The 26,016-nt window shown below is 44.6% G+C and overlaps 1 protein-coding gene across 6 annotated transcripts in view; it reads right to left on the reverse strand.

The window, feature by feature from the left end:
* The window catches only part of ERG (ETS transcription factor ERG), a 279,810-nt gene that overhangs the window by 210,912 nt on the left and 42,882 nt on the right, over positions 1 to 26,016 (reverse strand). The gene's annotated exons all lie outside the window — the stretch shown is intronic.

A 26,016-nucleotide genomic window follows, 5' to 3' on the forward strand; every position in this document is an offset into this window, starting at 1 on the left:
ACATTCAAATCATTTTTGCCATCACCTGAGGTGGTCAAGGAGGGCTTTCCAAAGCAGGACAAAGGCCTCAGACAGAGGGTGAGGAGAGAAGCTGGGCCAGTCCCTCAGGCAGATGTTCCAGAAAAGCAGGAAAGTGGGAGAGCCCAAGGGGGGGATGGTGGGCACCGTGGCTGGACCAGGAAGGCTCGTGTGGATCGCGGTGGGCCAGACAGAGCCACCGAGAGAGCCTCAAAGCACAGGCTAGGAAGTGTGGCCCTTGCTCCAAAAACAGCAGCTGGGGATTTTTGAGCATCTGTAGAATGGAGTTTCCCAAAGAGGCTTTTGGGAAGATTCCCAAGGCTGCTGACTGCAGGGAGGGAAATGCTACCATGGTCCAGCCAGCAGTGAAGGCGGTCCAGCCAAGGAGCAAGGAGGCAGGACGGAGGGGAGGGGAGATGCCAAGACCTGGGGGCCCATCGGACACCGAAGAGGAGGGGGAGAGAGAAGGAGAAAGGATGGAAGATGGGAAAGTGAGGTCTTGATGAAGATGGGACATTCTGTTCCAGTCCCAAGGATGAAAAATTTCACCCTCAGGCCCCAACCCATGAAGCTGGACAAGGTGAACAGGAGCTCCAGGGCTTGGTCCAGGCAGGAACTGGGCTTGGACTCTCTCGGGGCCGCAGAGCAATGACAGAGTTTCCCAGGGCAGGGAGGGTGGCTAAGATGGGGGCTGGGGGAGGGGCTCCAGGGAGCTGGAAGGGGCTCGTTGTCCTCCTGCGGGGCGAGCCTGACCTTCGTCCTCTGTACACCCGCCTATTGAACCCACACGCTGTTCCGTTCAGGGATTACCTGCTCGCTTGAAATTTCTCTGAGTTTTCTGTTTGCAGCATTCATGAGATATATTGATAACGTTTATTCAGCACTTTTTTTTTCTTCTTGCTGGGAAAAGAGCTATCAAGTACCTGGACTTTTCTTTGCCAGTCTAACCCTCTGAAATGTGACCAGGTTTTGCAATCTCGAAACCAGATCTTCCAGGCTGGGTCCATCTCTCTAAGAAAGAGGAAGGAGGGCCCTTCTCCCTTCTCGTTTTATGGCAGATAGAATAACTTGATCTTTGTGTAAAAAATGCGTCAGAAGCCAGTTAACCCAGCAAGGCTGCTGCAATTCCCCTGAGTGGTAGTAATGGCCTTGTTCATCACCCAAACTGTGGACCTTTGATGGCACTAATCATCAGCTGGTGTGTTGAGAGCCTGGAAGGTGGTTATCACTCTCCTTGTTTCTCTGATAAGGAAGTTGAGGTCACACATCTGCTAAGTGGATGAGCAGGGATTGGAACTCAGGATTCAAACCCTGCCTCTATTTATTCCATGAACTTGCTGTCCTTTCCGTGGAGGAAAAGTCACACTCTGGTTTGACGGCAGAGAAGACAAAGAGGCAAGCATCCCGGAACCGTTTCTATGTGTCATTTCCACCGTGGGGCCCCCTCCTGAGATCCGTGATCCTCTTTTGGTTTAAATCCAGGACGAGTGGGAAGATGCCCCTTAGAGGGCTGACGTCTGTTACCCTGATCACTCAGAACCAGCTCATGCCCCAAAGACAAACATCTCCAGGTATGGACACATGCAAGCCAGTCTTTGCCTTCACGCCTCCCAGTTTCTCCTTAGCTTGTCTCTGAAATGCTGTTTTGTCTATTCATTCTCTGAAGCAACTTCCTAAAATCTCACCCAGCCACTGTGGCCTTCTTGGGAAGGCCCAAGAATGTCATTTCAGGGCTTCCCTGGTGGCGCAGTGGTTGAGAGTCCACCTGCCGATGCAGGGGACACGGGTTCGTGCCCCAGTCCGGGAGGATCCCACATGCCGCGGAGCGGCTGGGCCCGTGAGCCATGGCCGCTGAGCCTGCACGTCCAGAGCCTGTGCTCCGCAACAGGAGAGGCCACAACAGTGAGAGGTCCGCGTACCGCAAAAAAAAAAAAAGAATGTCATTTCAGGCTGAGTGGGTAGTGGGAACGCTCCCAGAAGGTGTTCCCCTCGCTGGTGTTTCAGACGTGGCATGAACCCAGACGTCACACCACCCGCTCTCCGTCCCATCGTGTCCATCCCCATTTACCAAAAACACAGGCAGCCAAACAGAAAGCCTTGAGACCTTGCAGAGGGAAGCTGAGCAGACACCCACGTATCAGGTCTGGGAAGAGAGCTCAGCTGCCCTCATTAACATCATCTTCTTTATTCTCCCTGTGACCACCAGCCTGCTAACCTGCTCTTGAGAACTCTCCTCCAAAGCAGAGAACGAGGCCCTGGTCGCAGTCCAATTCACAGCTCTCAGTCTACCTGGGACCCAGAAACCATTCCAGCCGCTCTTGGTGCTGAGGAGGATGAATGAACCCAGGACAACCCCATCACCTCCCTTCCGTCTACCCCCGCTTCGTGTTTATACCTTCCTGAGTGAGAGAAGGACAAGCTGTGTGACCCTGGGTGAGTGACTTAGCCTCTCTGTGCCTCCACGTGCATATCTATAAAATGGATACAATAGTAATATCTACTTATAAGTCTGTTGGGGGAATTAAATGACTAATATATTTCAAAAGCTTAGAAGAGTTCTTGGAACATAGCAAGTGCTCAATAAATGTGAACTATTGAATTAGTTGCATAAAATGGTTTATGGAGAAGAAGTTCCAACAAGTTTTGGGGGATTACTCGTGAATTTTTTTTTGTATTAGTTTCTGCTTTATAACAAAATGAATCAGTTATATATATACATCTGTTTCCATATCCCTTCCCTCTTGCGTCTCCCTCCCTCCCACCCTCCCTATCCCACCCCTCCAGGCGGTCACAAAGCACCCAGCTGATCTCCCTGTGCTATGAGGCTGCTTCCCACTAGCTATCTATTTTACGTTTGGTAGTGTATATATGTCCATGCCACTCTCTCGCTTTGTCACAGCTTACCCTTCCCCCTCCCCATATCCTCAAGTCCATTCTCTAGTAGGTCTGTGTCTTTATTCCTGTTTTACCCCTATGTTCTTCATGACATTTGTTTTTTTCTTAAATTCCATATATATGTGTTAGCATACGGTATTTGTTTTTCTCTTTCTGACTTACTTCACTCTGTATGACAGACTCTAGGTCTATCCACCTCATTACAAATAGCTCAATTTCCTTTCTTGTTATGGCTGAGTAATATTCCATTGTATATATGTGCCATATCTTCTTTATCCATTCATCCAATGATGGACACTTACGTTGCTTCCATGTCCTGGCTACTGTAAACAGAGCTGCAATGAACATTTTGGTACATGACTCTTTTTGAATTATGGTTTTCTCAGGGTATATGCCCAGTAGCGGGATTGCTGGGTGAATATGGTAGTTCTATTTGTAGTTTTTCAAGGAACCTCCATACTGTTCCCCATAGTGGCTGTACCAATTCACATTCCCACCAGCAGTGCAAGAGTGATCCCTTTTCTCTTTTTTTTAAAATACTTTGTCCACTGGAGTCACAGAGGTCATTTAAAGGTGAGTGCTTCTGGTGAGCGTGAATTACACACCCAGGGTAGGCAAGGCAGGGCATCCATTCCTGTAGCTCAGCTTTGCTAATTAACTGGTTTTGCAGGATGGGTTCTCAGGGGAGCAAAACCTGAGTCAGAGATAAAGGTGGAGGGCATGTGACAGGGTGTATCCTGTGGATGCAGGGGGAGGAAGCAGGCGTGGACGTGGGGGGAAAGGTGAGTTGTCAGGCAGCCCTAGGAAAGGCCTCACACATGCCCCTGGGGTACTCTGCAGCTGATCTGGCCCTTCACAGCTGGGAGTCAGGGACAAGGGGCCAGGCCTTTAACCCCTGCTGTGTGGTTAAGTCTATGTGTCAACTGGGCTAGGCTCTGGTGCCCAGCTGTTTGGTCAAACACTAGTCTAGGTGTTTCTGTCATGGCATTTTGAGCATGTGGTCAACATCTACAATCGGTTAACTTTACGTAAAGCCAGTTACCCTCCCTAATGTGGGTGGACCTCAGCCAATCAGCTGAAGGCCTTAAGAGAAAAAAAGAGGCTTGGGGGGAAGAAGGGATTCTGCCTCCAGACTGTAACAGAGAAGTCCTGCCTGAGTGTTCAGTCTGCCGGCCACAAATTTCAGAATCAAGTCTGGAACATCAGACCTGGAGATTTTCATACTGAGTGAAGTCAGTCACACAGAGAAAGAAAAATATGAAATAATATCACATATGTGGAATCTAAAAAATAATACAAATGAATTATCTACAAAACAGAAACAGACTCACAGACATAGAAAACAAACTTCTGGTTACCAAAGGGGAAAGGCGGGGAAGGATAAATTAACTGTATGGGATTAACAGATACACACTGCTATACATAAAATAGACAAGACAGGGATTTACTATATAGCACAGGCAATTATATTCAATATCTGTAATATCCTATAATGAAAAATAATCGGAAAAAAATATATATATATATAACTGAATCACTTTGTTGTACACCAGAAACTAACACAATATTGTAAATCAACTATACTTCAATTAAAAAAAAAAAGACTGGAACATCATCTCTTGCCTGAGTTTCCAACCTGCTGGTCCATCCTATAGATTTCGCCAGCCTTCACAGTTGTGTGGGCCAATTCCTTAAAATAAATCTCATTAAAATAGATATAAAAACAGATAGAGATGATATAAATCAGATATATAGACGTAGACACAGATATAGATATAGATAGATATCTACACATATATATCTAAATCCATTCTATTGGATCTGCTTCTCTGGAGAACCTGACTGGTACCCCTGTGCTGAGAAGGCACTGGCTGCCCCAGGAAGGAGGCATGACCTTGGGCAGGGCGTCATCTGCAGCTGGTACTCCCCAAAGGGGGCCGACAGCTGAGACATCTTCCAGCCACACTCCCAGCATCTGAGGCAATAAGCCCTCCACTCCTGAGGAGGGCAGCACATTCCAGAGTCCATGCGAACCGGGCCAACTGAATAGGTACAGAGTAAATGACCAGAACGGTCAGGTAAAAACCAGGATGATAACATCACGTAATTTAGAGTTGGGGAAAAACCTTAGACATCACTAATTTAGTGTGAAATACTCCGGCACAAATGGACAGCATCCGATGATCATGGTACATTGAGGCCGATCTCAGCTGACCAATGCTCTGCACGTGAAGTTATGAGACCTCTGATAGCGGGTGGTCCAGGACCTTCCCGCACAGCAAGGATGAAGCCTGACCCCTCCCCGTGCACAGGAGGGAGGGAGCGTCTCTAAACTCCAGAGTCAGGGCGGGGAGGGTCTGCTGATTTCTGTGTGCTGTAAATATGACCCCGCCCGCGGTTTCCATGGGCCGACAGGAGTTGTAGGGAGACAAGCGCACATGGGTCCTCACAGCCCTCACGTGGGACACTGAGCAGGGAGGTCAGAGACCCCGCATTTCTTTAGCGGGGTGCTGCCAGCGTCTGTGCAGTGTCTCCCTCACCCCAAGGGGTGAAGGGGAAAGGGACTTAGATGGTGAACTTGCACAAGCATACACACGCACACACACAGAGCTCAAAGCTTCAGAAGAACCATCTGGGGAGCCTCACGGGACCCCCCAGGGTTCCAAGCTGCCAGGGCAGAGGGACTGGTGCCTGACTTCCAGGGGAAGAAGCTCTCAGAGAGGCAGCCTGGAGCCACCTGGCACAGGTAGGTAGACGGGGCACGGTGGGAGAGAGCTGAGCTGCCATCAATGGCCTGAGCATCTTCTGGAAAGGTGGATGCCAGACTTCCGGGAGCAAGTCAAGCCTGAGAGAAGGTAGCTGGAGGTGTCCTAGGGGTGGAGAAGCTATGGGGAGGGTGTCATTAACCACGCCACGGAGAGCTGTGGTCCCTACAAGACCCCTGAGGAACCTTCCAACTCGCCCCATGCAAGACAGCCGGTGCTTGGACCTCAGCTTCACAAATCACAATGCCCTGGGGAGCAAGCCTCCTCCCTGGGGAGCAGAGGCAGAGGGCAGCAGAGAAGGTGGAGAGGAAGAACAGGGCTGGGACATAGGGGCCCCAGAAGTCTTTCTGATTCTGAGAAAGGCTCAACACGCAAAGGATCTTTAAATAGACAGAAAGACAGACTTGCACTGATTAGACTTCTCAGCACTTGAAAATTAGACGGTTACTTAGCCTCTGGAAGTTCTGGGGAAAGTCTGGCATCTGTGAGACTGGGATGGGGGTGAGACATGCTCTAGACTTGAACCGTGAGTTTGGGGGAATAAAGTTCATCCTGCACTGCGTCCCACTGAGTCCAGCGCGTTGGAAACACAGATGCCCGGCTTCTCACAGGTGTGGTGGAAGAGGTGAAATCACGGAGGAGTGGAGGCCGACCTCAGGGACAGGGACAAAAAGTGAGACATACATCTGGACAAACACCAAGAGACAGAATGGTCTAGAGAGGGCGAGTGACCCAGGCTAGTGACAGACCCACACTCCAAGCCCCACCCCATTCATCCCACCCTGGCTTTGGCTCACCTGGGACTGCAAAGTAATGAGTGACAACACCTGGCTGGGAGAAGGGCTGTACATCAAGGAGATCTGACAACATCACAATCAGAAGCACCTGCCTGTAGGCCAGCGGCTGGAAGAAATGTCCCGATATACAGACTCTAACGTCTAGAGAAACATAAATACCGTATGATATCACTTGTATGTGGAGTCTATAAAAAAGGATATAAATGAACTTATTTACAAAACAGAAACAGATTCACAGGCACAGAAAACAAACTTATGGTTACCAAAGGGGAAAGAGTGTGTGAGTATAAACTGGGGATTTGTGATTAATGGATACACACTACTGTATATCAAACAGATAAACAACAAGGCCCTACTGTATAGCGCAGGGAACTATATTCAATGTCTTGTAATAACCTATAATGGAATTGAATATGAAAAAGAATATATATATGAATCACTTTGCTATACACCTGAAACACTGTAACTCAACCATACTTCAATTTAAAAAAGAGAACGCTTCCAAGAAAAACAAACAAAAAAATTAATGAATTAATTAAAAAATAAAGCTCCCAGTTGGGTTCACATATTGCCTGTGGGAAAGGTGGGTGAGAAAGAAAATGTTCCCCGAAGGACAGGACACAGAACAGCTCCAGTGCAGTGTCACAGAGGACCCTCTCCCCTGCTCCACAGAAGGCAGCCCTCCCAGGGTGCGATGAAAGGGTCCAAAGGGGACACTGGAGTGATGCCACCCTAGGTGGCAGCCTGTCTCAGGACGTCATCAATCCTATCAACCACCCCTCCTTGCTCTTGAGAGGAGTGAAGAGGGAGTGAAGAGCAGGGAGGAGAAGCTCCATTTTATTTGACCAAGAAATGCAACAGTACGAAATCTTAATAAGGATGAAATCACAGCACCAGTAGAATGCAGAATTAAACAATTAAGAGACACTTCCGGCTGACATATGCCAAGAGGTTTTTGTTTCTTTGTTTATGTTTTAATTTTTTTAGATAACCAGTAACTAATATTGAGTATCTTCTATAGGTGAGCCAACAAGACGTCAACTGGAGATTTCAGGCAATTCCTAAACTCTGACAGAGCTCACGGAAAATGAAAGGCAGCCCTGCGATTCCAGCCTGTCCCTGTGTCTAGCCCCACTTGGAAATCCTTGGCTCTGAGACGCCCATGTTGTCACTATTAGTTTCTTCCATCTCTGGTTACAGCAGTCGGGTTTACAGGGAACCAAGAGACAGCCAGAAACATCACCTCTACCTACAGGACACAGGGTTCATCAGCTTGTATTGTTGGAACTGATGGATTTCACATAATTCAGAGAATCACTGGGTTCCAGAATTGGTCCCAGGACCTCCACCCGTCACTCCCCACTCCCACCAATTTGGATGACATAGCCTAAAACACAACAGCGATATGAGGCAGAAATCCAACCTAATGTTTAAATAATGTGAGTGAGGGGAAGGCTCAACTGCGAGGATACCACGGTGTCGAAAGATATACAAAGTTTGGTAAAGCTCAAAGGAAATCAAGGCAAACCTTGAAGTTAATTTATGAAGCAATCCAATCCCATATTATTGTACTAGACATGCTCAATTGGAGAAAATCAGAGAGATAGATGATAGGTAGATAGATAGATAGATAGACAGACAGAAGGATGACAGGTGATAGACAGACAGATAGATAGACACAGATGATGGACAGTTAGATACTGATATCAATATTTTCAGTTTTAATTGCCAAAGGCTAACCAAAGAATTCAGGATGGTTATGGGCGTGGCGGGGGGCGGTTAGAATCACGACTAAACATCGTCCCCATACCAGAGGAATTTCTCCCATTTTAATTCTTAGATGACCTGACTCCCTGAGTTTCTCATCCCCTTGACTTGCTCCCATGAGCATTTTACTCCTATTTCTACTTTTACTGACCCTCCTATTTCTGCGAGCATTTCCAGTCACCACTTTAAGGAGAGAGGATAACAGTTTTCTCCTAGAATAATAATAGAAGCAACTTTAAAATAAATTCATAGGCAAAAAAAAATTAAAATGAGAAGAAGTCAAAGCTTACCAAACACTTTTTGAAAAGGAAGTTATTTTACAAAAAGCGTTTTGAACTTGGGAAGACTTTGAAGGTCCTCAGAGCCACTTCCATTGTCTTTCTGACTGCGTTGCATCCTGTTATTCGCACTTGGCATAAACCTCCTACTTCTTGATTTAATTTCGGCCTTTAACTTTTGACACTTTCATTGCAAATGTAGGAACTTTGAAAAAAAGAAACCAAAACAGCTGTGCAAACATCAGGCGTTCGAAAATGAAACGATTTTTGATAAATATTGACTTTAAATGGGGAGGAGAGGTGGTGAGGAGTGAAAAAGCAGCAAACTGATATATTTACAGCAATTTAAATCCACCCTTATCATTAAAATGTTTCATTAAATTCTCATATATTATACAAAATTATCATTAAAAATGCTTCTGTGTTTTGTAACTAGCAATACAGAGCAAGAGCACTGAAAATAATGCTCAATAACACACTGATGCACGGGCTTCCCCTTTTTCTCTTCTTTTTTCTCTCAAGCCCTTTTGAAGAATATCTTTGAACACCTCACACTGATTTGATGCTTAACGCTCAAGTCCTTTCAGCAGCTGGAAGTTTCCTGAATAAAACACATGAGCCTTTCATTCCTGAAACTCTAAGATCTGGTGAAAGTCCTCAAAAAATTATGATCCAGTTGGGTGGAATTTCCTCCTGAGAAGTGAAAGATAAACCACATCAAAAAAGGTACTGAAGGGCTTTCTGTCTCTGCTGAGAACTGGTGAGCTTGGCCATGGTCGGGGCAGGAGCCCAGCTGTGCTGTCAAGGCAGGGGGAGCTCAGACTTATTTCAGGCAGGAGCACAGGCAAGGTGACATGGAGAACCTGTCCGGTCCAGGGCACCAGGAGCATGCCCCAATGTCAAACTGAGCCAGTTCAAAAGTGTTGCACTTTTCATTTATATCCTTATCACCTAAAGAACTTGTCTATGAGAGGATAGCTCTGCCACAGGAAAAGATCTGAAATGTGTCCAAATCAGATCCTTTTTCAACAAAATTGCATATAATTTTGCAAGGTCTCCAGCAATAGGCCTTAACTGAACATTTTTCAAGATTTTCAGACAAAAATTGTATTAAAACTGACGAGCCATCCTTTGTGGTTCCTTGTTCTGGGACTTTGGGGGAAGCTCCACCTGTGTGGGAAGTGGTGGATTTGGGGTCCGTCATTTGAAACACCCAGCTTTTTCACTGGTTTTACATTAATCAGCTATTTTGCAAGCAAAGTCAGAAACTCAGACATGAAGACGTTCCTTCAGACGTCACCCAGGTCCAGGGAATCCTTGACCCAGTTTTTGGATCAGGAAAGTTCCCTGATGAGGTTTTCAACCATCCTTGGAGAAATAGGGGGAGAAGCGGAAGAAGAGTGACTTTACTCAAAAGGCTAAATTAAAGGCATTTTCCTTTCTTTTGAGATTATATCCTTTTTTTTTTTGATGTTAAAATGTCCTGTATTTGTGGAAATGCTGTGAAATTACAGAATAGGTTTTGTTTGTTCCTTTCTTTCTTCTTGTTTTTTTATTTTAATGTCCTTATTTAACAAAACAAATTGGAAATCCTGATTCCCTTTCTTTTTATTTTAGTAGTCCCACGTCTTAATCACAAGCCTCCATCTAAAATGTCTGCAAAATTATGAGAGTTTAATTAGATACCTGAAAACATTTACCATAATAAATAGAAGAAAATGCAAAATATTATATATGGTATGATTATGGCCAGGAAAGAGAACACACAAATGTGGTATAAAATGCAAAATGAAAATAGTTGCAAAAGAATGGTATAATTGGGACAATGTAAAATTTTTTAAAATTTCTTTTTAATAGAATTATCTATTCTAATAGAATAGAATTCCTATAGAATTATCTTTTAAATTAAAAGAAGTTTCGAGTGAGTACATACTGTCGACTGAAGCATACACAATTCTCTCTGTAGCCACTGGAGTGTGTCTTCCCAAAAATATTGACATAAATGTTAGTTCTTTTGTCACTTTTATAATTTATACATTATGAGTATTATTTATTGGACATTATCTAAGGACTAATCCAATCTTCATGTCCATTTTGGGTCCTACAGAACTGTCTAGGCCACATTCAAAGACTCTTCTCTGATAGGGTCAGCTTGAATAGGAGCGATTTTAAAATCTTCATAGAACTTCTATTAGCCTCGGGCCACTACAAGATTCAAAATCCATTTGCTCTCCTACTGGGAGTCTGAAATGTTAACTAGAAAGTGTACATCTTCCCCCTCTTCTTTCCCAATTCTAACTGAAGGTTCCGCTTTGGTTCTCCTTAAAACAATCTTTGCATTGCACCTATAGTTAACAATAACATACCCTACACTTAAAAAGTTACTAAGATGGTAGATCTCATGTTAAATATTCTAATAATAATAATACATCAGTGCTTAACAGATGAAATCATTTTCTCTATTTGTCCTCCCCTCCAACTTCCTCTTTCCCATAGTTGAAGGTTTACTTTCTTGCTGAATTCTCAGTTTTTCCTACCAGATGAATGGTATGACTTTTATTTTCTTCCTCCCCACTTCTTTCCACTGTTTAAACCATTAAGAAGTTATCTATACTATCCCAATGCTTTTAGTACCAATAACAGAAAATTATATAAAGCAAATCATCTGGGCTTCCCTGGTGGCACAGTGGTTGAGAATCTGCCTGCCAATTCAGGGGACATGGGTTCGAGTCCTGGTCTGGAAAGATCCCACATGCCACGGAGCAAGTAGGCCCATGAGCCACAACTACTGAGCCTGTGCGTCTGGAGCCTGTGCTCCACAAAAGGAGAGGCCTGCGCACCGCGATGAAGAGTGGCCTCCACTTGCCGCAACTAGAGAAAGCCCTTGCACAGAAACGAAGACCCAACACAGCCAAAAAAAAAAATAAAATTAATTAATTAATTTTTTAAAAAACCATGATTTAAAGCAAATCATCTTTGAGTGGTACAGTAGCCACTGTCATCCAACGAGTTTAAAAAAAAATGATTTCTCTTACTGAATACTCATTCTGCCTCTGGGCTTAACTAGAAATACAGTAAATATTCTCCCTAAAATGCTACCCTAGGTCACCACATGTCAGACTCATCTGACACAGTCAAGGCCCTATTCCCACTACAAACACAGTGAAATACTATAGAACAAATAACCACCGATACCCACCACTGAGAAAAAGAGTCTGTATAATACCCAAGAGCAAAAGAAAGAAAGAGAAATCCACAAGCTCCAGAATCAAAGAGAAAAAATAAAGCAAGAGTGGTAAGTACTAGCTGAAATCACAAAAACCCATAGGAATTTGGGCCACAAATATAGGTCCTAAGAAATTGGTGGGAGGTGCGGGGTAGATTCTAAGGCTCAAACAGGGACAAAACATGGCTTATGATTCAGGGGAAGCAGGAGAACTAGAATTGGGACTCTTCCTAGCAAGAAAGCTTGCTAAGTGCCCAAGGACTTGTGCAGAGGGAAAAAAAAGAAAAAGTTATCTGTGAGAAATCAAAACCACATTTCTGTTATCTGTATAGAGTATATTAGCACAGCTAGATTAGATAGATAGATAACTGATCCATAACCATCAAAACCCCTAGGACTCTGGCAGGAGCAAACAGAAAACCTACTCTGTAGGGACACTTTCACATCTTAGGTTACAGTAAACTTACAAAGAAAAACTAATTCCCATTGATGATGAGCTCACAAGAAAATATTACAAAGTACATGATGAAAAAACTAAAATGAATAGATTTTAGTTGATGTAGATATGCAAAAAGAAGGAAGAACAACACCCCAAAAACTGTGGATAAAAGATCAAACCAAAAAAAAATATCTGTAAAATAAATTTAAAAGAACTTTTTCAAAAAGTATCTAAAACCATAATGAAAAAAGCAGGACAGTATAAACCAATCACAAGCAGAGCTGAAATAACTGAAGACACTTCCAAAAATGAAAAATTTAATTGATCATTTAAAAAACAGTGTTTCATAAATGATGGAAAAATTAGTGAACTACCTAGAAAGTCGGAAAAAGAGAGAGGGAGACAGAGAGAGGTATTAAGGAGTGTGGAGGCTAGGATGCAATGGCCAGTGCCTACCAGGATTTCCATGATGAGTGAACAGTGAAAATGGGGGATAAAAAATATTCCAAAGAGATAACTGGGAAGAAATCATAACGAGGTTTGAGGAAATGAGTGAGACTTCAAAAGAAAAAAGAAAAAGAAGTCCTGTGCAAAATATATACAACTAAATGCACATCTAGTCATAGCATGATGAAATGTGGAAGACAAAGAGGAAATATTAAAAGTGACCAGAGAACAGAAAAGAGATTAACCACAGAGGAGCCAGTGTGAATCGATATAAGACTTCTCATCAGCAAGAACAGATACCAGAACACAACGAAACTATATCTTCCAAGTGCTGGTAACCTAAACAACTGTCAGGCAAAATGATCATTCAAGAACCAGGGGGAACTGAGAAAATGTTGAGGGAAAGACCGAAAGATTTTCCACTCATAGGCTTTTAATTAAAGAACTACCAAAGTATGTCTTCAGTAACAAGGAAATTAAGCCCAGAATGGGAAAAAAAATTAAATTCAAGAAGCAAAGGCACACAAAAGAAACTAGCTAGCAGTTGAGAAATCCAGATAAATGTCGATACAATTAAAAACAGGGCAACAATGGTCAATTTTAGAAGGATTTTAAAGCAGCATAGAACTAAGGTATTTGGTGACAATAACATGAGAGATGGGAGTCAGAAGACGTGTATTTTGTAGACAGAAGATAGAGATACCATTTAACTTTGGACTCTGTTAGCTAAGGAATACCTGTAAAATTGTAGGAGTAGCCCAAATTGACTAAAATTAAAATGTATACATTCCAAAAACAGTAGGTGGGTAGAGGAGGAATAAATACATTTGATAAAGTCAGAAAAGGAGTAAAAATGGGAAGCTGAAAAACAACAGTAATAAATACAAATATATATAGTAATAATATTATAAATATATATTTTGTCGATTAAACTCAGTTATCAAAACATAAATATCCTCTTCGGGTTTTTTTTTTTTTAAATCCGAGTTATATTCCGTTTACAACAGATAAATTTAAAATGTAAACAGGAAAGTTTAACATAAGCTTGTTGAAAAAGATATACCTGATATAGCAAGAAAAACTTCAGCTAACAAAAAGAAAGCTGGAATAGCGATTTTATATCAGGAAAAGGTAGATTTTAAGACAAAAGGCATAATTAGGGATAAAGATGGGCAATGCTCCATGATAAAATGGGGTGATTTACCAAGAAGATATAAAAAATCCAGAAGCTCTATGCCCCTAACAAGAGCCTCAAAATATTGATAGATAAGCAAAAATTAACAGAATTATAAGGAGAAATAGACAAATCTATTATAGGTTATAGAGAGAAACTGCCACCTTCTCCAAAACTACTATATCAAAAAAACTAGTATGGATGGATCTCAGAGGATGTTTTGTGAGACTTTAGCTGTCACCTGAGATTTGGTGGCTAAAACCCAAAACTGAGGACAAGAGAGACCTGAGGGGCTTGTGCTTATTAAGAGGTGGGTGCAGTGTCCCTCGCCAGTTTATGTAGGGGATGGGGCCAGTCCAGGATGCTTCCTATGGACGCTGTAAGAGACAGCGAGTCTTGAAGCTTCTTGCTGATACAGACATGAGCTTGGGAATCAGTAAGAGCTGCCTGCCCAGAGGGACCCTGGAAGCAATCAGGCCAAAAGGGGTCTCCCACTCCAGGGAACCTTATAGATCCCCCTGATACCCTTACACATGGGCTGCCACCCAGAGGGCCTCAGCAGGACAGTATGAGACACACAGCGACAGCCAAGCTTCTCCTACAGAAGCAGCCAGACAACTCATTTCACTTTATACCCACCCCTATACCCATACACTGGGGAGCCAGAACCAGGTGGGGGACAGATAACAGAATAGACCTCCCCCTCTATATCTCCGTGGCCTGTCCCTCATGCCTTGGAGGGCAGTTTAGGGTGGACGGGGTGGGGGTGGTAAAATCACGTAAGAGTTTTTAATTAGTCTAGACCAGACTTTTACAAATGGCTGAAGGAGCCTGGAAAGTTTGAATCTACCAGCGAGTCAGCAAGAAGGGCTGTGAAAGAGATTCATCTACACAAGGATAAAAACAGAGGCTGAAAAAAAAATCGCTGAATGTGCCTATTACAGATAGATTTGAAAAACACAACGATCCAGCTAGATCTAACAGGTTTTCAAAGGATCCTGCACAAAGTAGAAAAATTACACTCTTTTCATGCCCATGTGGAGGATTTATAAAAATTGACTAGGTAGTAGGTCCCAAAGAAATAATCCACAAATGCCAAAGAATGGATATCCGCACTCTCTCACTACAATGAAACAGGATTAGAAATAACAAAAAGACGTCTCAAAAAAAACATTTAAACTAAAAAATAATCTAATTATGAGTCGAAGAAAACTATGAAAAAATTAGAACTGAACCACCAGAAAAATCGGTATATAAACTAGACCTACACATAGCAATATTGATAAACCTTAAAACATAAAGTTGAGTGGAAAAGCAAACTACCGAAGAATATGTACGGAATAACACTATTTGTGTAAAAAATGTTTAATGCATTTACAGAATACACGTGTGTGCGTCTGTGTGTGAATGTGTGTGAGACGTGTGGCACATACGTGCAGAGTGAGGGGAAGAATATACACACCCGTTTCTGGCCACTGAATGGAGACGGGAGAGCCGAGACTGGGAAGGGACGTAAATGAATCACTGACTGTTTGAAGTATTTCTTTCAAAAGAATCTGAAGAAAATAACAGCTAAGTGTTAGCAAATGTTAAACTGGGTCAGTGAGTACATGGATTTTGTTTGTTTCATTATGACCGGTCTTTGTGTATTTCAAATACACACCACTAAAGAAGAAAAGCCACTCCAACATGCAAAGCCTGTTTCTAAGGCGGCTTCTGCTTCTCTGAGTATGGCTCTGGCTGGAGCCCTGCACGCGGGATGGACCAGAAGCCACAATGAGGGACGGAGGGAGGTGCGAGATCACAGCGGGTTGTGATTCAGCACAGAAGTGTGGCCATCAGTATTCCAACACAAAGCACGTAATTAGCAAGCGAATGCTTCACTTGCTCCTACCCACAAAAGCAAAGCTTCCCAGGAAGGAACGAGAACTGAAATGTTTTCCTAAACATGCTGGATTCTGACAAATCGGCTCCAAGCTCAGATCCTGGTGGGGTGCAGGGCACACCTTCAAAGCTCCTGGCAGCTCCAGGCCACGCCTGCTTCTGTGCAACGGCAAAGGTCACCACCCAAAAGCCGCCCATCCGTGGCCTCAGCCTCTCTTCTGTAATAACAGGTCAACCTGGTCAGAGTCCACCCACATCTCCACCTTCCAGCCTCCCCATCTTAAACCCGGTCCCCACAGTCAGCGTGAGTGCCAGCAGGAGGGGGCTGGATTCCTCGAAGTTTCGATGAAAACACAGCATGCAGACCGAAGTGGGCGATATTGAATTGCAATCATACCATGCTCACGGACAATGAACTTTTGATCCGAGCCATCATTCTGCTCTGCGGCGTGGGAAAGGAAACCTCAGGAATGATACTCGCCTTCCTGTGACCACACAGTACCGTGCATCTGGGCAGCCTCTCCGCATCCAGCGCCTGGTCCTGCACACAGAGCAGGGACCAGCAGGAAGAGAAGTCCACGGAGAGGCTGAAAAAGGAAGACAGTGCTTCCCATGAAGGAGGACAGACGCTTCGAGAAAGATGGCTCGGAGAAAAAGCCCTCAGCACTGTTCCGCACTGTGTGGCCACCAAAACCTCCTGTCACCCAAGAACCACCAAGACCGGCCGGCGGAAGGTGGGACGCAGATGTGCCAGCTGCTCAGACCCCAAAATGTCAGCTTCACCCTCCCTTCCTCTCCTCCTCTCATACCCAGACCACAACCAGAATGTGACACACCCACCCCCAGACCTCCAGGGAAACCACCCTGCGCCAAACCACTATCACGTCTCATCCGGATTATTCCCAGAGCTTCCTGTGTTTTCTGCTTCGAACCAAAAAAACTACTGTCCACACGGCAACCAGCGTGATCTTGTAAAAACATACATGATATCATGTCACCCCCGTTGCTCAAAACCCTCAGTGCTGGGCTCCCATCTCACACAGATTAAAAACTGAAGACCCAGGTCCTCACGGTGGCCTGTCAGCATCCTCCATCCTCGGCCCTCCCTGGTTTCTCTGACCTCGTGTCCACTCCTCCCAAGTCCCTCTGTCCCCCTCTCACACTGGCCCCTTTGCTGCTTCTCAGCGCAGAAGGCACCGGCTGTCCCCTCTGTCTGGAATATTCCTCCCCAGCTAGCTGACGGCAGCCCCTCACCTCCTGCAGGGCATTCACTCAAATGTCACTCCTTCCATTACTGGTCACTATAAAACCCTGACCCTCAACATTCTCTATTCCCTTGTCCCTGCTTTATTTTTCTTCTTAGCACTAATTTCTACCCCATCAGGCCTTTTGCTGTTTATCTCTTTTTCTGGACTGTCTCCCCGGGGAGAACGGATGCTCCAAGGGCAGGGCCCTTAGTCTGCTCGGCTCTCACTTGTATCCTCAGCACCCAGAGCAGGGCCTGGCATGTAGGTCATGAGTAATAAATCTCTGTGAACTGAATTACACTGAGAGTCTGTGACAAAATAGGAGCGTAGGGAAGGCCGTACTTCTGTTTTCTGGTTTATGAAACTCCCACTAAGCAGGAAAGAAAAAAAGGTGTTCTGTGTGATTCTTCTTTCCTGAGTCAAAATGTTAATCCCTTTGATTTTTAAATAAACTAAATTTAGTCGGAGATATTTTAAATGAGTTTTGTCATTAAGTTATACGTACTCTAGCTTGTAAATAGGAGGAAGAATGTGGGTGACATTTCCAAGACTGTAGCAAACGCCAGCCAAGTAAAAAACATACAAAAATGTCCTGAGGGTCCAGCCACGTCCTGCTTGAAGAATTCCACTTTACAAAATCATGGTCATAAAATGTTTAGAAAAGTTTAAAATACTACTTAAGTGGGACCTTAAAATTCTGCTCAAAAATAGCTTCCTGAAAATGTGATTGATTCGGATTGATTTCCCTCTTTTTCGTCCTTTTTTTTTTTTTAAGAAATAACATAATAGGAGTAGCATTTTGATTAAAGCATATTAGTAAAACTTTGATATTTTATTTGGTTATAAAATGTTTTTCCTTTTCTATCATTACACATGGTGCCTCCCTTAGAGTCTATTTTTCACAAGGCTAAAATCATGTGTCATGGGAGGATTCCTTTTACATCAAGAGCATTTGCACATATTAAATCCTATATGTTCCTTTTAGAAATGTCCCCTTGACTTCCTCCATCTTCCATTTCAACTGGAGAATTATTTAAATGTTTATGAATAAAAAGATGAAGACATAAAACCCAGCAACTAGGTACCATTACAGTTATTTGCTTTGACATTTCTAAGCAGCAGATTATATTTGCAAACCATGTTAACTGTTTGTAAAAGATGTACAAATCTGAACAGGGAGAACCCTCGAAGTCCCAATTCATCTTAGTTTGCTCGCTGGTTCTTATTGGCATAACAAAATATTCATCTTGTCAAGTGCATTTCAAGCATACAATTGGATCGGTGTAGCAGGGACTCTGGACGTGTCCACCCCAGGGCAGCCGGGGACTCATTGATCGTCTTATTTAAGACTGTTCAGTAAACTCACAAGTGAGTCCAAGATGCTAAACTGCCATGAGTTTAAAAAAGAAATCACGGGCCTTTAGTCAGACTTAGTTTCCAAAATAAAAATGAGAACAAGCAGCTACATTCTAGTCTATTGTTGATGTGTGTTCTCTAAGAAGTGACCACAGTATAAAATTTGACGATCACAATGTCATCAGAGCTGCTGGATGAATTCATGAAGCCCAGTCACTAAAGCACACATGACCGCATTCCAACGAAAACGAAACACCGTCCTCACGGAGAGCACCACTTCCCTCCCTTCCCTGTTACAGTGGGCTGTCTGTTATTTTCATACGCTGTCCCTAGAGCTCCAACTTCAGCAAACAGCAGCAGTCAACACACCTGCAGACCAGGGTTCTTCACTGTTCACTATGGGGACAAGCGAGGGACAGCGCCACTTTTTTCCCCTCTGTCTCCTTCGATCCATTCCCACCAACCTCCTCACCAGCAGACAGACTGCTGTCCTGGTAAAACAGTGAGGGTGACCAATGGCCCTGAAGTTGCTCCATTCCTCCCCATTGGGAAGCAGAGAGGCACCATGAAATCCGAGATACCTGGTTAATTCTGCACTTTCCTAAAGCAAATAACCTGTTTGCAGAATTTAACCGGCAATACCAGTGTTACCCACACAATCCGCTGCTACCTGGCCAGTAGATAAAATACCGGGTGATGTCAATTTAAATGTGAGAAGTGCTGAATTATCTAGCTGTGTAAAACGATTATCTGAATAAAATGTCCAAAATGACTTGACTTGGGGCCTAAAGGTCCCCCAGTTCCTACGCCTTGAAGTGAAACCACTGTACATGTGGACGGCACCTGTTAAAATGCCTGTGTGGTCCTTTGGAAAGGTCTTCTGGAAGGAAGCAGCAGAGCACGATGCTGGGCTCCATGGGCTTTGAGGTCAGGGTCCATTCCGATTCTGGCTCCGACCTTTACGATTTGTGCGACCTTAGTTAAATTCCTAACCTCCCCGAGCCTCAGTTTTGTGGTCAATAGAAACCATCTCAGAGGTAGTTGTACAGATATCGAGACAAGGTCGGTAAAGCAACTGGCATGCAGGGAGCCAGATAAATAAATGGCTTCTATTATATAAATAATAACAATGATGTTAAATACAGGCACACCTCAGAGATATGGCCACCACAATAAAGTGAGTTACATGGGATTTTTGGTCTCTCAGTGTATATGAAAGTTATGATTACAGGATACTGTGGTCTTGTAAGTATGCAATAGCATGATATCTTTAAAAAATGTACATGCCTTAATTAAAAAATACTTTATTGCTAAAAAATTTTAGCATTCAGCGAGCCGTCAACTTTTTGCTGGTGGAGGGCCTTGCCTCTGTGTTGGTGGCTGCTGACTGATCAGAGTGGTGGCTGGGAAGGTAGGGGTAGCTGAGCCAATTACATACAATAAGACAACAATGAAGTTGCCGCATCCCTTGACTCTTCCTTTCCCTTGAACACTTAGCAGCCATCGTAGGGTCATTAAGTGGCCTAATTTCAATATTGTTGTGTCTCAGGGTAGAAGGGAGTCTGGAGGAGAGGGAGAGAGATGGGGGAACAGCAAGCTGGTGGAGCAGTCAGAACACACACATCCATCGATTAAATTCACCGTCTTATATGGGTGCGGTTCATGGCGCCCCAAAACAACTGTAACGGTAACATCACTGATCACAGATCACCGTGACACATATCATAATAAAGAAGAAAGTTTGAAATATTGCACGAATTACCAGAATGTGACACAGAGACATGAAGCGAACAAATGCTGTTGGAAAAATGGCCCCGAGAGACTTGCTCGATGCGGGGTTACCACAAACCTTCACTTTGCAAAAAAACACCATATCTGTGAAGCACAATAAAACAACGAAGCGCAGTAAGACGACGAGGTCCACCTGTAACAATACTCAGAATACACGATAGTTGATTATCAGAATGTAAGCTTGAGGCAGGGGAGTGCTGGTACGAGTGATGCCTGTTTCTTAGGAAAAAAAGCCCCAATTTGTAGCCATTACCAATTTCCATGGTGCAAATACTCTCACTGGGGCCAGCTTCCAGCTATCAACGTGATGTCACTGAACGCAGACTTGGCGAGATAAGTTATACTAACTATCACCTCCTACGAGCGGTAAGAGCTGACAGCTCCTCAGCACTGGTCCGGCCCCGTAGTGATTCCTGCTGTTCACTGTGGGTCCCCGAGTGTGTGACATAACACCTGGCACGTGGGCACTAAGAAACATGAAGTGAATGAATGGATGGTTGATTACGATTCTCCAGGCGCTCAGCTATTTTCATCTCTTAATCATCTGGCATAGATTTGACCTGGGACTCAGAGAAACAATGTTCTGATGAATATCAGAATAGGGAAGGGATATGTTTAAGAGCTTGGGTTGCGGCCCACACTCAGTTGTGAGCACACCAAATAAGGACAGCGCTTTCCCATCACCTCTGTCCATCTACATGGACATCAACCTATATGTGGAGCCAAAGGATTCGGAAAACCAAGAAATGCCCTGAAGATTCCCAACCAAGGTCCGTCCATACAACAGAATGTACTGAGAGAGACAGCGTCTCATCAAATTATCTGCCTGGATTTCTAGCAAAGAGGCCTAAGGAGTCACATCACATTCTGCTTCCCCAAACCCAAATGATCTCCACCTGGGGATAAGAGTCGCATTTAATAACACTGCTGTGTCTGGGTAAATGTCATTTTTTTTCCCTCATGGATTTTGGCAGAGAGGGTTCCAAGGTTCTTCCAATTCTAAGACTCAATGGTACCATAAATATGTCTTAACTAAGGAGATTTAATGAAAAATTGCCCTGGAAAGAGCTGTTCATGGGGAAACACGGGCCCAGCACACCTCAGGCACAGAGCATGTGCTCTTTTCCAGCCCATCTCTCCAACGACAGCAGATCTGGAACAGCCCGCCAGGAGGATCCTGCAAAGAGGCCCATGTTCAGCCTTCCCCCAAACCAAATGGAAAGGGCAGGCGGACCACGTGCCCAGCACAGGGAACTCTCCACGCACCATCAGCCACCACTGACATTTAGGAGAACACTGTATTTAATAAATTTACAGTTGTCCTGAAAAATGTCCCTCTGCCTTCATTTTAAATGGCCTTGATGGATTTTTTAAAGAAGAAATAAGTGTAGCGAGGCACACCGTTTGCATCACCTCCTTCTTCACCTCTTCAGCTCATGACAATATTCACTGGATAGGAGACAGTGCAAGTCCCGAACTCATTTCTATTCCATAGAGTGACTCAAGTCACTGATAACGTTTCTATTTCATGGAAGTGGTATGGAGATTTCCATCAGTTTCTTTATTATTTCCATTTCACCAAAAACACTTGATACGGCGTGTTCAGACTGAAACTGAATGTCGTTTGTTTCCTAAATGGTTTGTTGAGAGTCTGCTGCTGAGGAAGCACCGGGAGGAATCCGTCTCCAGAGGAGAGAGGAAAGGAAGGCTCTATTTTCCCCACAGGGATGCTCTCACAGGTGACAGAAAGCAGAGGGGGGAGCACCCAGTGGCCCCAAGTCAGCCTGGAGCAGCCCCTGGGAGTCACGGCAGCCTGGAGCAGTGGTTGAAGGGATGAACGAGGAGTGGGCGTGAGGCCACGCGTGTCAGGTGCAACTTCTGCTGTGTCATGGGAGGACAGGGGGATGGAGGCCTCCAGACCATCAGCAGTCAGATTAGAAAGTAAGACGACATAGAAAAATCAAGGCAAAGCCACAGCTGGGAAACTGACAGAATCACCTGCAGCAACCCAGCTCCTGGCCCCACAGAAGTCAGGAGCCAAGCCTGGAGTAAGACCCCATTGTGTAAGATGCTTTGAGGAGTGAAAGTGGCCTTGCAGGCTGTGCAAAACCAGGGTCAAAAGAGCAGCTTAGAATAAACAGATTCATTCAGGAGATGACAGGAGTGGAAAGAGCAAACATCAGGATATAAATTGGTGGAAATTTATATACAGGCCCCTTAGAGATCACAGTGGACAGTGAGAAAGTAACACAGAGTGATCATCATAAAGCAACTTAGATCAGGTAGAATCTCAAAGACATTCTTTGGCCCCCAAAGCAAGAAGCTTGGTTGGTAACTTTTTTTTTCTTTTTTTTTTTTTTGGTGGTACGCAGGCCTCTCACTGCTGTGGCCTCTCCCGCTGCGGAGCACAGGCTCTGGTTGCGCAGGCTCAGCGGCCATGGCTCACAGGCCCAGCCACTCCGCGGCATGTGGGATCCTCCCGGACCAGGGCACAAACCCGCGTCCCCTGCATCGGCAGGCGGACTCTCAACCACTGCGCCACCAGGGAAGCCCAGTTGGTAACATTTTAAATCACCATAACTATAAGGTTAGCAAGAAAGATCAAATCCCCTCACTCGGGGAAAAAAAAAAGGAAAAGAAAGAAAAATTGTTTAAAACTTTAAAAATTCATAACTTAATAAAACAGATAATAGTGAGCCCTTCAGAACATTCCTCTAGAGAAAGGCCACGGCCTCTGGGCAGTGCAGCTGTTCTGTCACTAGAGCAGTAATGGCCCCACCTCCCCCAAGACATGGGGACATTCAGGACCAGCCAGCACTGAAAAAATAGTGCATCCCCCCCCGCGACGGGGAAGAAAGTACATGAGGACTCAGCCCGCTGAGGTGCATTCACGCTCCCCTCCACCGCTCACTAGCAGCGTGACACTGGTCAAGTTACAACTCTGTGCCTCAGTTCCACCAGCTATCAAAGGAGAATAAAATTATCTAAGCCCCCTGGATGTGGAGACCACTAAGTGAGTGACTCTGTGCTGGAGACTGGAACCCAGTTCTGAAAATTCAGCGAGTACTTAATGAAACAAAGTTAATGACTAAGGAAGGAACTGAAGAGGAACCTAAGACATTAAGGAGATGTCACTGTAAAGGGTCATGCGAAGCTGGGTTAAGTGGGAAGCCTACTGGGTCCACCAGGTATTTCCAATCAAATCAAATTCACTGGGTTCTGCTGCCGTCCATCTCCTGACATCTCCAAGATGGCACCAATGACAGCCTCTACCTGTAGACTCCATCCCTTCCTCATTCCCCAGGCAGTCCACATACTAAGCTGAAAGTATTTCAAGGACTCCAGCTTCATGAGCCAATGGAGTCTGGTATCGTGGCCCACAGACCTGGCCTCCAGAGAACCAGAGAAGAGCCTTGGGCACTTCTAAATGTCTCCTTCAAGACGTGACATTTCCTCTTCTCCCTCTCCCCCTTTTTCTTCCTTCTTCCCTGTTTCCTCTCTCTCCCACCTAATCTCACTGCAATCCCAGCTTACCTCACCCCCTGGTCTCACAGTTCATTAACACCGTGGCCCTCAGTCTCACCTGGAGAGAAACAAAATGGCACACGGGGTCTCCCAGCATTCCTCAGAGCATCACGTTTCTGAGAGTCTAACTAATGGGGACAGCTCAGGAGGCCCTGCACAACGTACTAGGTAAATCTACTATATTTCAGTCTACATTGCCTGACACAGTTTATAGAGCCAGAATTTATTACCAGCCTTATGGCTTCATAAATTAGCTAGTCAAGCCATTGCCCCATCTCAGTGCGCTCTTGTATCCATAAATTTATGGTATGCTGGCTTCACGTAGCATCACTGCCATCGCTTTCCAGTACCATGAGCGTTCATTGTATCCTGGGACATAATTCATCACAGCTATTATGAAAATACCAACAAAAACATAAGAGGAAGAAAAATATGTAGGTTATGGTCTAATTGCCTGAAGCTATCCCAAAAGGAAAGGAGATATCTGATAAAGTTTGGATGATTTTTGAATGTGCTTAGTGTTATTTCAACTCAAAAAGCTTTACACACTTGAATGGGAAAATATAGGGTGAAGAGACCATTGACAATCCACAGAACACCAGCCAAGCAGAAGTGCTGCGTTCTGTTGAGATATCTGGGCTGGGTTCCCTCTGTAAATCAGCATTTTAAGTGTTAGATAAAGAGACTCCATAAATCAGGATTATATTCCTTCCACACAATCTGGTGTCTTCAGCAAGGATCTTCTGCTATTTGGCTGTTTGGTCTGGTCAGGTTTTACGTGGTCAGTTGCGAGTTTGGTTTGGTTTCGGGGTTGGAGAGGTCGAGCAGTGGAAAAGCTATAACTTGTTCTTTTGTTCTAGTTCATTAGTCCAAGGACTAAGAACAATGCCAAGTCAACTCTCCTGCCCATGTGTAATAGCCAAGACGAACCTTTGGCTTCTAGCTACAAAATCCCCAGTGTGTTCCACAGCCCTGGAGCCAGCTTGTCTGCTTACGAAAGAACAATACTGTAATTTGAAAATGACCAATGAAAGAGAACACTGGTTCTACTTATTTTAAAATACAGCTTACGTTGTCTCATGCGTAAGGAATAGATTTTTTTTCAATAAATTTAAAAAATGGGGATTCTGAGCCATTAAAATCTGAGCCATCACTAAGATTTTAAGGATGCCACAGCAGCTGACTTTATCATGACCTCGGTGTGGCAGAAAAAGCATGGATTTAGGAGGCAGAAAGATATGGATTTGAATGTGGGTACCACCATTCACTATTATCCAAGGACAGGCCTTTCTGCCCACCAGTCCAGAGCTAAATCGAGTTTCCCCTTGCAGATGTGGTCAGGGGTCATCAGGTGGGGAGCAGCAGGCTGGTAAGTTTGGTCTGAAGAGCCTGGAAAGTGGAATCTCTTTGGAAGCCACTTACCCGCACTCACGGACACACAGACTTGTTGAGTTAGAAGGGCCTTAACCATAATCTAGCACACTTCACCCCTGGTCTCCAGGGAAGGAGCTGAGAATGATGCCAAGGGTTTTCACCATTTATTAAAAGAGCACAGACTACTGGAGGAACGATTTTAAAGATGCCCATTAGGCATCCAAGTAATATGTCAAGTCAACAGCTGGATATAGGAATTTGAGTGTGGCAGGGCCATCAGAGATGGAGAAGTTTGGGAGTCACCGGCCCATGGGTGGTGTTGGAAGCCAGGGGGACTAAATGAGGTCACTCAGAGAGTAACAGACAAACCCCTTCTGTGAAAAAGGAATTATGGCAGATTACTGTGGATTATTGTTCCAACCCATAGCTCTGTCCCTCCTGTAAGAGAATAATGCAGCCCCACTCGCTGTCTGTGACTTGCCCTGGCCTTCCTGTGGGCATAGGGCACTCACCTCCCCATTAACTTTGGTCTTGCCCATGCACTTGGTTCTGACCAATAAACGTAGGCAAACGTGAAAGTGTACCCATTCCAGCAGGCAACTCCGAGAGGAATCACAGGACTCTGCTCACCCGTCAGCTTCTGCCCCGGCCACCCGGGACCCAAAAAGGGGCCCCACAGAGCCACATCTGACCTGTAGTCTTCCAAGTAAGAAATAAATATCTGTTGTTATAAGCCACCGAGAGTTTTAGGACGATTTGTTACTGCAGCAAAAGCTAACTAATACATAAATGAAAATTATCACCACCAGTAGATACTTCCCAAAAAGCAGAGTAAGTCTACCTCAAAGATGCCAGGGCCTCAAGCCTGAGAGTGATCCAGGCAGCTGTGCAAGGTCAGCCCAAGGCCAGACGATGAAATGGTCCACGTTTACCATCAGAACTTCCAGACTTCCCTTAGGTGCTCTCCACCCGACTCCCCACCAGTGCCTTTCCCACAGGGAAAACCTGCCCTGAAGAAAGGTTCTGAGATGAA

Source organism: Mesoplodon mirus (genome assembly GCF_964341445.2).
Source record: "Mesoplodon mirus genome assembly, chromosome: 6".
Taxonomy (NCBI): Eukaryota; Metazoa; Chordata; class Mammalia; order Artiodactyla; family Ziphiidae; genus Mesoplodon; species Mesoplodon mirus.